General features: G+C 36.6%; 1 pseudogene; it reads right to left on the bottom strand.

The window, feature by feature from the left end:
• Positions 1 to 1112: 1112 nt before the first annotated feature.
• On the bottom strand, positions 1113 to 2351 carry LOC117717336 (serine/threonine-protein kinase Sgk1 pseudogene; annotated as a pseudogene).
• Positions 2352 to 10980: the final 8629 nt, after the last annotated feature.

Raw genomic sequence — 10980 nt, 5'->3', positions numbered from 1 at the left:
TATAGGGAGTAAGATAAGGTTTTGTTTGTCTTGTTGATTTTCACAAAGAACTAACTCTGTTTAATTGAGACTATGTCTTTACATCTTTATTTCTATTTTTATGCAAATAGTTTTCAAGATTTTATTGCAAACCAAAATTGGTTTTATCACACACACAAAAAGTTGTGTGGTAAGGAGGAGGAGTTGTACACATTATAACCATGTTAATTACAGTACATTAAAACGGTGGTTTACAAATAAGCCTGTAAGATTAAATATCTAGTGTTATAACCCAATGTACAGATTTAATCTTTACAAGATGCATACAATAATCAGGAATGCAAAAGAAAATGAACATGGGAAAAAAACATAAATAATGCCCATCTTACAGCTGACATTTTAAACAATGAAAACACCAACGGGCTTTGACTGACAACTGGGGCACTGGTCCATAAAAACCCTTTCTAAAAATAGAAATATTTGTAGCAGCAATGCTTTTTTTTTTTAAGCATCTGGATGCTTGTCATTGCAAGACTGTTTCAAGAGGCTTTAGTTATTAACTATATCTTACAAAACAGTCTAGACATAAATTTATCTTCCAAATGTGGAAGAAACAAACAATGTCCCACATTGTAGTGTCCTGCAAGTGTCACACTGATGCTTACAACAAAACCATCTGTGATAAGGCATAGCACACTCACACTACTGCAAACACGGGAAATCCACAAGGGGAAAAAAACCCAACCAAACAAAAACTTAACACTCTGCAATAGGAAAAATTTTGGAGCTAACACTATCTCAGAAAAGGCACATTGCAGAATATTCTTGATCACAGCTCAGACTTGTGGGGGATTCCCTTAGACCTGCATCTTCCTCCTAACTGATACCAAGGTGTCTGTCTCTGGCAGCACTCTCACGCTCTTTAGAGCTAGCACCACATTGGAAGGAAGAATTGAAGACCTCACAAGCTCACTAAGAGGATGTGCTACTTGGAAAACTTCCGGCTCCCCCAAGCAGCCTGTGCTGGGTGGGCGGGGCTGCCAAGCTTCCAAGTGTGCAAATTCTCTTTTAAGATATTCTGTCAGCTGGCAACTCCACCAAAGGCTAACTTTAGAAAACGTGGAGGAAATCCTTCAGAACCATCCTGGGAGCACTGAGAGGAAGGAGTCCATGGAAGGTGCGCAAGAGAAGCCAAGGAAGGCTTCTGCAGCGGCTTCCTTCACACTGGCTGTGACGAGGATGCTGTCATGGGACCTGCCAATGGAGCTGGGGACAGGCTCCTCAATAAACTCAGGATCAAAGTGCCTAAGGTCACTGGACCCGCTCACATTTGCGTTAAATGGGGGTGTAATCTTCTTATTAATGAGATCACCCCAGTTAATTAAAGAGAAGAAAATATTAATCTTAATCTCCATAAAGTCATCCTTGGCACCCAGGCTCTTGGTCAGGTCTTTCTGCAGGAGGCTCTCCAGGAGGTGTCTTGCTGAGTTTGTAATATTTGGTTTCAACTGGAGAGGCTTGTTCAGAATATTGTCGTACATCTCAGCGGTGTTCCAGCTATAGAACTGAGGCAGGCCATAGAGCATCTCATACAAGACAACCCCAAGGCACCACCAGTCCACTGTCCTGTCATACGGCTGCTGATGGAGAACCTCTGGAGCGAGATACTCAGGCGTGCCAGAGAGGGCGGACGTTGTCCCGTTGTGCTCAATGTTCTCCTTGCAGAGCCCAAAGTCAGTGAGGACAATGTGTCCCTGTAACTCTAGGAGAATATTCTCTAGTTTTAAGTCTCTATAAACTATATTTAGGGAGTGCAGATAACCTAAGGCACTGGCTATTTCAGCTGCGTAGAAGCGAGCCCGTGGTTCCAGGAAACAGTGCTCCCTCTGGAGATGGTAGAATAGCTCTCTACCATTAATGTAGTCGAGGACAAAGTAGAGTTTGTCAGCAGTCTGGAAAGAGAAGTGAAGCCCCACCAGGAAAGGGTGCTTCACATTCTTCAACAGAACATTCCACTCCGACATAATATGCTTCTCCTCCTTCTTTAGGATGGCTTTCTTCTGTAAGACTTTGACCACATAGAATGCTTCTTCTGCCTTGTGCCTTGCCAGAAGAACCTTTCCAAAACTGCCCTTTCTGATCACTTTCAAGAAGCGAAAGTCAGAGGATTTGGCGTGAGGATTGAAGGATGGACCCAGGTTGATTTGTTGAGAGGGACTTGGTGGAGGAGAGGGGTTGGTGTTCATAAGCTCAGGCTCCGGAGGTTGAGACATTTTCAAAATGGACTGAACTTCAGCCTGTTTGCATGCATAGGTGTTGCTGGCAATCTTCTGAATAAAATCGTTCAGGCCCATCCTTCTCTGTTTCATGAAAGAGGCTGCGGTCCAGATAATACAGCAATGGCCAGCTGTGAATGGAAAGTCCAAAAATCCAGGAGTTGCTTATCTACAAGGCTGAACGTCTGGATAAAAGATTTGCCTTCCTGCTTCAAGATATGTATTAAAAGTAGATATTCTTACTTCAAATTAAGCAAAAATTTCTTGATATAATTTTAGCAGTGAAATGAAAACCAAGTGTCTGTCGTCCTGTACGTCTTTATTTCTATTTTATTGATTTCACCATTAAGATTGCTTCTTCCTTCCTTCTTTTCTTTGTTCCCTTGTTTCTTTGTTTCTTTGTTCTTTCTTTATTTCTTTCTTTCCTTCCTTCCTTCCTCTTCCTTCCTTCATTTCTTCCTTCCTTCCTTCTTTCTTTGTTAATACAGGATATCTCACTCAATGAACCTAGAGCTCATTTTCAAGTGTTTTTCTCAAAATTTCTTAGATTATTCATAACAATGCAAATTCATTTTTAATCTACACTGAACAAAACATTTTTTTATTGTGTATCTGTATCCTTAATGTGTCCTTTTCTCCATGGAGTACAAAAATCACATGTTTATACTCTCAAAAGGATATTTTTTCCCTGAATCCACCAAAAGGGTTTCTGAAGCAGTCCAATTAAACCCAGTGACTAACAAAAGAAAAGAAGTATCCAAAATATTTCATTAGCAGGAACACACAATTCAAAATACTGTGGATTAGATTATATAGAAAAATGCATTTTCCTGATGACTAAGTATGTTGAACATTTTTTTTCATTTTAAATAGTTTTATTAACTATAAGATATGAAAATATCCTTCACCTAGCATTAATCTGACATCTTTAATTAATAATTATATAAAATTTATTTTCAAACTCATATTTTAAAATGTAAGCATTTAAGCCAAAATAATATTAATGTACATTTTTTGTCAATATTTCATTTATTTACATTTCAGATGACTTCCCCCTTCCCAATTCCCCCACCATTAATCCCCTATCCCATCCCTCTTCCTCAGTTTTTGCCTTTATACTGTTTAAATTACATGTAAGTATTAAGGTCAGTTCTAGGTTGAGGAACTAGCAATATAATAGATGCAAATAGTCAATGAACAAGCAAGACAATAAACCCAGATAGTCAAAGAACATGCACAACAATAAACAGAGTCCTGTTATAACTCCTGTGATCACTATTTCTAAGGGCTTATCAGGATGACCACAATATGTGAGCTGGCTTCTCTGTTCTAGCCCAAAGGCATTTTCCTGCCTGGATCCTACTTCTTTGTTCTAGCTTAAGATTTAGATTTCTGCCTATAATTAGTTTGTTCTAGCCTAAGATTTAGACTCCTGCCTGAAATTTCTTCTTTGTCCTAGCCTAGAATTTAGATGCCTGGAATTACTTCTTTGTTTCAGCCTAATGTCAGATTCCTGCCTTTAGTCCATTTCCTTGTCCTTGGCCAATGTCAGATTCCTGTCATGCAGCCCCAAAAGCTCTCCACATTTTTTTTATTGTATCTCCTTTTAGTGCATAAACCAGACTGATGCTGTCTTAGGTCATTCTGACAAGAAAGCCTTCCTTACCCATCATGGAATATGAATTATCATGAGCAGTGCACTTCTGTCTTAGGTTGGTAATGCTCTGTGAAGAATCTTACCCATCCTTGGCTTGCTAGCCTGTTATTCTCTGATTCTCTGAAAAAAGCTTGAAAGTGCTGGAAGAAGTGAGTTAGGTTTTAAGAAGAAGCAAGAGGGTAGTGGACTTGATTATTGCTGGTAAAACAGCTTTAATGACATTAATTGCTAGTACCATTGCTTCTGCAATAGCATTGACACAAGAAGTTAAGACAGCTATTTTTGTTAACCATCTAGCAAAAAAAAATGTTACTAATATATTGAGTATACAAAAGGATTTATATAGGTGTCTGTAACAATGTATTGATGTTCTTTATCATATTCAAATTATCTGAAGGAGGCTCAGGGTTCAAGAGTTAGGAGCCATCTCAAGTTTTATGACAAATATCATTGGAGTAGTGTTACTTCTAAAATTTAACAATGATTGTCATTATAATTAGAAAAAAAGTTTAAAGACACCTGTAGGGTATTTGGCATAATCATAACACCTCTCTGGGTGTTTTAACTTTGGATAGTGTGATTATGAACTTAAAGAATGTTGTTCTATTTAGCTTTGATGTTGCAGATAATGCCAATAAAATTGTCCATGGCCTGAGGTCAGTATTTTCATATTGTCAAACTGTTGGGGACCGCACTAGCCCCAAGTTGGGGCGGCTAAAATAAATGTTGCAGCCCAGGCAAAATGTTGAGGCCTGGGCCGACCCACGTTTGGGCGGCCACTGTATCCCGGCCCAAGCTGCTGCTCCGATCTGCAGGTCGGGTTTCAGCAAGAGCGAGGGTGACGGCAGATTCTACCTAATGTCTGAGATTCGTCTCTGATGATCCCCTGTATTCTCTCATCTCCGTCTATACATTCTCTGATCTCTGGTTCTGTCTTCTATAGTCTGACTTCTAAGCCACGCCTCTAAGTTACACCTTTAATCATGCCCTTAGGTCTTGTCTCTGACTCTGATCTCTATAACCTCACATACCTTTAATCTCAAGGTATCTAAACCAAGATTATCAGAGTGTTCTCAGCTGTTGTAGGCTATTGTAATTCAAATCTCATGTCAGGGTATATGGCTCAAGATGGCTGCAATGCTGATAGCTGCTTTCTGCTAAAAGTCAGCCCCCAACATCAAACCTCAGGAATGGCATATAGCTTGATCATGCTAGCCCTTCTTGTCCTGCGAATACTTTTATTCCTGCCCATCTTGTTAAAGCTTGTCTCTAACTACATAAATAGGCTGGCAGCCAATGTACATGACTTAAAACTAAAAATGGACTCCCAGAGTTATTAATTGATCATTTCTTTAGGTGCTTCTTTGCTATTCGAGATTCCTCAGTTGAGAATGTTTTGCTTAGCACTGTACTCCATTTTAATAGGGTTATTTGGTTCTCTGGAGTCCAGCTTCTTGAGATCATTATATATTTGGGATATTCATTCTCTATCAAATGAAGGGTTGGTGAAAATCTTTTTCCAATCTGTAGGTTGTCATTTTGCCCTATTAAACATGTCCTTTGCCTTACAGAAGCTTTTGAATTCTATGAGGTTCCATTTGTCAATGGTTGATCTTAGAACATCATTGGTGTTCTGTTGAGGAAAATTTCCCCTGTGACAATGTGTTGAAGCTATTTCCCACTTTCTCTTCTATTAGATAAAATGTATCTATTTTTATATGAAGGTCCTTGATCCACTTGGACTTGAGCTTTGTATAAGGAGATAAGAATGGATCAATTTGCATTCTTCTTGCTGATGTCAAGAAGTGCTTGCTGACAGGAGCCTGGTATAGCTGTCCCCTGAGAGGCTATGCCAACACCTGACTAATACAAATGCAGATACTCATAGCCATCCATCAGACTGAGCCTGGGGAACCCAATGGGAACATTCGGGGAAGGACTGAAGGAGCTGGAGTAGATTGCAACCCCATAAGAAGAACAGCAATATCAACTAACCAGATCCCCCAGAGCTCCCAGGGACTAAACCTCCAATGAGAGTACATATAGAGGGACCCATGGCTTCAGCTACATATGTAGCAGAGGATGGCCTTATCTGACATCAATGGGAGAAGAGGCCCTTGGTCCTCTGTAGACTTGATGCAGCAGTGTAGGGGGATGCTAGAGTGATGAGGTGGGAATGGATGGGTGGGTGGAGAAGCATTTGCTTAGAGGCAAAAGCATGGGGGATGTCATGAGGAGTTGAGGAGGGGAAGAAAGCAACATTTGAAATGTAAATAAATCAAATACCCAATAAAAATTAAATGTGGGTGTAATATAATGTAAAGCCATGTGTCTAAATATGCAATGATAAAATTGGTGGACTATGAGTGTCCCATACTTACTGAATATAACTTAAAAAATAGTGTCCATAATAATTTTGTTAATTCCATTCTGTTGGAATTCCTTCATCAGTCTTCAGTTAACTTTCTGTTGATATGCTATTTGTTTTCCTAAGATGTAAAGTTTTTCAGTATGAAAGCTACATCAATTTGTTCTAGGAAATGCTTCACTGGCATTGAGCAGTTTTAATTATGACTGCTGTCTCCATTATCACTTACAAATAATAAAATCAGAGCTGGAGACAGATTTCTAAATTCACATGAAAAAACTATGGAAGACACAGGCATGTCATTTTCAGTGACATGAGCATATAGAGCATATAATTTAAATCCCTTTAAAATGTGAATTCACAAAAGCGAAGGAAAAGACTGAATGCTGAGATGAATCTGGTATATGGGCAAAGTTCTCAGTATCTGAGTTGCTTACAGTTACCTGTGTCAGAATGAGAAAAATTTTAGACAAGTTCAGTTACATGCCCAGCACACTTCAATAAAAAAAAAAAAAAAAAAAAAAAAAAAAACCTTTCAGAAAATCCATTTCTGTGTTCATAAGAAATATAAAGGAACATAGGAACTGAAGAAGACACTACTTCTGTGTAAAACCAATCTCATTACAGCATCAATCATTTAGGTATTAGGAAGGTTTCTATCTCAATGCACACAGACCAGTTGATTGAACCTGAATGATTAGTGTGTTAGAGAAAAGGGATTTTTTTTTTTTGACTAGGATTTCTTGTTTGTAACCTTTGATTGAGAATGGTAGAAAAGTGCAAGTATAAGAAATTATTTGGAAAGCATTCTTTCATAGGGCCAGCAAGAGAAGGAGGGCCCTGATGTAGATGTGCTTGAGGAATCTTAGAATTAGTGATGGTAATAATAATCATTAAAATTTCTTATGGTTTTTTGTTGCAGTATAGTTCCTTTAAAGTCACAGCATCTGGCAAATCATGCTCCACGAAACATAATGTATCATAACAACTTGGAAGATAGTATATATTTCTCTGACAGGTAAGGGGGATTAGATAGTTCAAGATAATCTATAACTAATGAATAAGAAGGATAAAAATTTTAAAGCAAGATGTAATAAGTGACCAACAAAAAGAATTTATAAATCAAGAATGTATCTGAGAACCATTAGGGAAAGCTAGGTTTTTATCAAAAATCTGGCATGAAGACCCACATTTACTGTCTATGCATACTAAAACCTGAAGAGCCAATCTTTATTTGCGTGCAGGTATGGATTTATGAAACTCTTTCAAATGAAACATGATTGGTAGTGTGGCAAGTGAATTTCAAGTTCATTCAAGCAATAGGTTTCTGTTTCATGTCTTTCCATATCCAGATGTTTTATGAAAATCATTATATTTTCCTGGGAAACAACATGAAGGAATTATCTAATGGTAAGAAGATCCACATAATTTAGGCATATGACATGTAGGCTGTTACTCTCATTTCATGGTTACAACACATATTTGAGGCCCTGCATTTTGATGCATCTCTTTATTAATCTTAAATTAGTAATAAAATGAGCCTAAAGCTTACTAGAGGCAAAAGATTAAACATCCACCAACCAATATATTTAATCAAAGTAGCAAGTTCATTAAACAGATTAATATAAGACATATAATTGTAAGACTAACTAAAATTTAGACAAAGATAAAACTTGGAAATAAAAAGAAAGGTTATTACAGATGATATTGGAGGACCTGAGTGGAAAAGGCTTTCTATGCATTAGGGGAAGACAAGTGTGAAGGTCAAAAGAGAAAAATAAATAAATAATGAGGAGTATATACTTTCCTGAAAGAGAGAGCAATTAAACAACTTCAGAAATTGGGTGTAATGAGATCAGGGAGGGTTGAGTGCAGGTTACTATGAGAGCCAAAGATGTGAGCATGCCCCTAATCTGGACTTTAATTCAGAGGCTATGGGAGGCATTGATGAAATAAACACACTAAAAGCAACATGTTGGTGCATTTGTTTCTTGGGAAACATTTCTACAAAAAGAATTAATTGGAGAGTACACAAGACTGATAGGGCATGCTAATTAGGATGTGTTGCCATTACTGTTAATCCAGATACATGGTCAGGTTAAGGTATGGCCTGATATCCAGTGCTAGTCATTTAAATTTTATTCTGGATTCTGCTTTATTTATGCAGTGTCAAGTCTATTCTGAGCTTTTCATGAAGGAACATACACACACACACACACACACACACACACACACACACAGAGGGGGGGAGAGAAAGAGAGAGGGAGGGAAGGAAAAGGGAGAGAGGGAGGAAGAGAGAGGAAGGGAGGGAGGGAGGGAGGAGGAGAGGAGGAGAGGAAGAGGGAGAGGAATAGGAAGAGGAGGAGAAGAGAGAGAATATACTGTATCATTTAGTGGTTCAGCCGGTTTTTACTGGCTTTAAACATTAAGTGAAAATAAATATTTGGGCTTCTTATTATGATGTGTTAGTAACCCAGAGAAAGTTAGAGCTCTTATTTAGGAGATGCCATATGTTTTCTTCAAAAGCATAGAAAATAAATGAAGTAATGTTTCTGCGATTTAACAAATAACTTAAATACAGAATGATAAAAGTAAGTCTTTGCTTTTTAAAGACAGAACCACTAATACTAGATCTATATTAATCGTAGTTCTATGTTCTGAAGACCTTTAGTCATAATGGATTTACGCTTCTGTTCTTACTTTAGCTGCATAATACACCTGAGTTCAAATCAACATATAAGCAGGAACCAATTCTATTTTATAGGTTAGGGTATCTGATCTATGGTTGAACACAGGATTATTGGATAGAGGACTTATTTTATTTCAATTTTTCTTAGTCATCAGAACTCTCTATTCTACTTAACATTGGACACATAAAACCAGGCTTACTGTACAAGCCTCTGCTAGCAGACACGTCATGTAGGTTCTAACAAATCCCCGGGGGGTTATTTCTATCATTCTTTAGATAGGTAATGGGCAGTTATTTAGATATTTAGAAATGCTTAGTAAATTTAGAACAACATCTACAAGAGCCTGGAGAACATATACATCTTGTCTTTGAGTGACGTAATATTCTGGTGTTGTTGCATTAATACTGTGAACTCTCCATGTGTTAGTCCTGAACTTCATCAATGGCACACTCTAAAGGGTTTTTCTTGTTCATTTATAAAAAAGAGTGTCTAGATCATCGAGAAAAGCATGAGTGACACTGAAGCAGGCAAGCATAAGGAATTGCTTAGAATCCTGGGAATTTAATCTGCTTGAGAAATAGACTTTCCCCCTTTTAACAATGAACTGTGCCATCTAGAAACTTCACCTATTTGTACTATGCACCTAGACTTATCTTAACAATCCTAAGATCATATGTATACTGAGTCACGTATGTATTCCTCTCCTAAGAATGGAGCAACTTTATCTTCCCCTTGACAACCATCAAAAGTTTTTTTTGTTTGTTTGTTTGTTTGTTTTTTAGACAACTTCTATTCAAATATACTTCAGAACATATTGATGTGGAAAGTAGTGGACTACTTAGCATATACCAGTTTTGGACACATAAACAGTAAAATAAACTATGTGAACTTAGAAAGTATAATAAAAAAGAAAATCATTATATGGTTGTTTAATTTGTTGACTGATAATCTTGGCAGGTACTTAATAAAGAGTGAATACTTGTATCCAAACTACAGTAGTTTCTGCAAGGTTAGGGTTTGACACTACTGCTTTCAGGTGGATCACTATTTTAAACAACAATAAAAAGAAAAACAGTCATAATTCCATATTTTCACCATAGAAATTCCATATTTTCTCTTTAATCTCTAGAACCTGTGCATGGTCACAGACATGCGAAGAGCATAAAAAAGAGATACAATGTGTTGACTTTTGAAATCTGAAGTTGAAAACTTCTCAACCTGTTCTAACAAATTAAATCTAAAGATTACATTCTTTTATACACTTTCCTTGTGTATAGATTATTAAGTCTACAAAAATGTTAAATAGTTTAATGACACTCAATATAATTCTATTACTGTTTAATAATTCTATTTCCTAGACTTGAAAGATTTATTTGAGTGAAATAATCCTTTATTAATTACTATTGTAAATTAAGGAAATTTCAAACTGTCACTATTAATTTAGTGTTTATAACATATTATGAAAATACATACAACCACACTCATTTATATGTCATGGAATGTATATCATAATCTACTTAGTTTCTATCTTTTAAACAATAAGGTTTAACCTTACCAAATCCCCTATCTTATTATAGTCAAAAGTTTCTACCACACATATATGTACATAAATACACAATAAATACATAAATAACTATAAAATAAATCTTTTTAAAAAGCTAAATCAGGTTTATATTTAAAATCTTGTTCTTTAGGGTCCAAGGCAAGAGAATCAGTGTTGAAGTCAGTATAGAGAAATAAAGTGGTCCTGGCTCAACCATACCCAAGACAAAATAGATAAATCAACACCAGTTCTACATAATCATTGTAAGTATTAACAGTCTTTAATTACTAACTTAGAAGCATAGACTATTATATATATATATATATATATATATATATATATATATCCCTAGATACAAATAATTTTTAAAAGTAAAATTAAAAATTTTAAAGTACAAGCATTATTTTGAAAGTTTTTTCATACAGAAGAGTCAATTATTTCTATTTCACACCAAAACTGATTCTGAT

Source organism: Arvicanthis niloticus, chromosome 11 (assembly GCF_011762505.2).
Source record: "Arvicanthis niloticus isolate mArvNil1 chromosome 11, mArvNil1.pat.X, whole genome shotgun sequence".
Classification (NCBI taxonomy): Eukaryota; Metazoa; Chordata; class Mammalia; order Rodentia; family Muridae; genus Arvicanthis; species Arvicanthis niloticus.
This window is presented reverse-complemented; position numbering and strand designations above follow the sequence as displayed.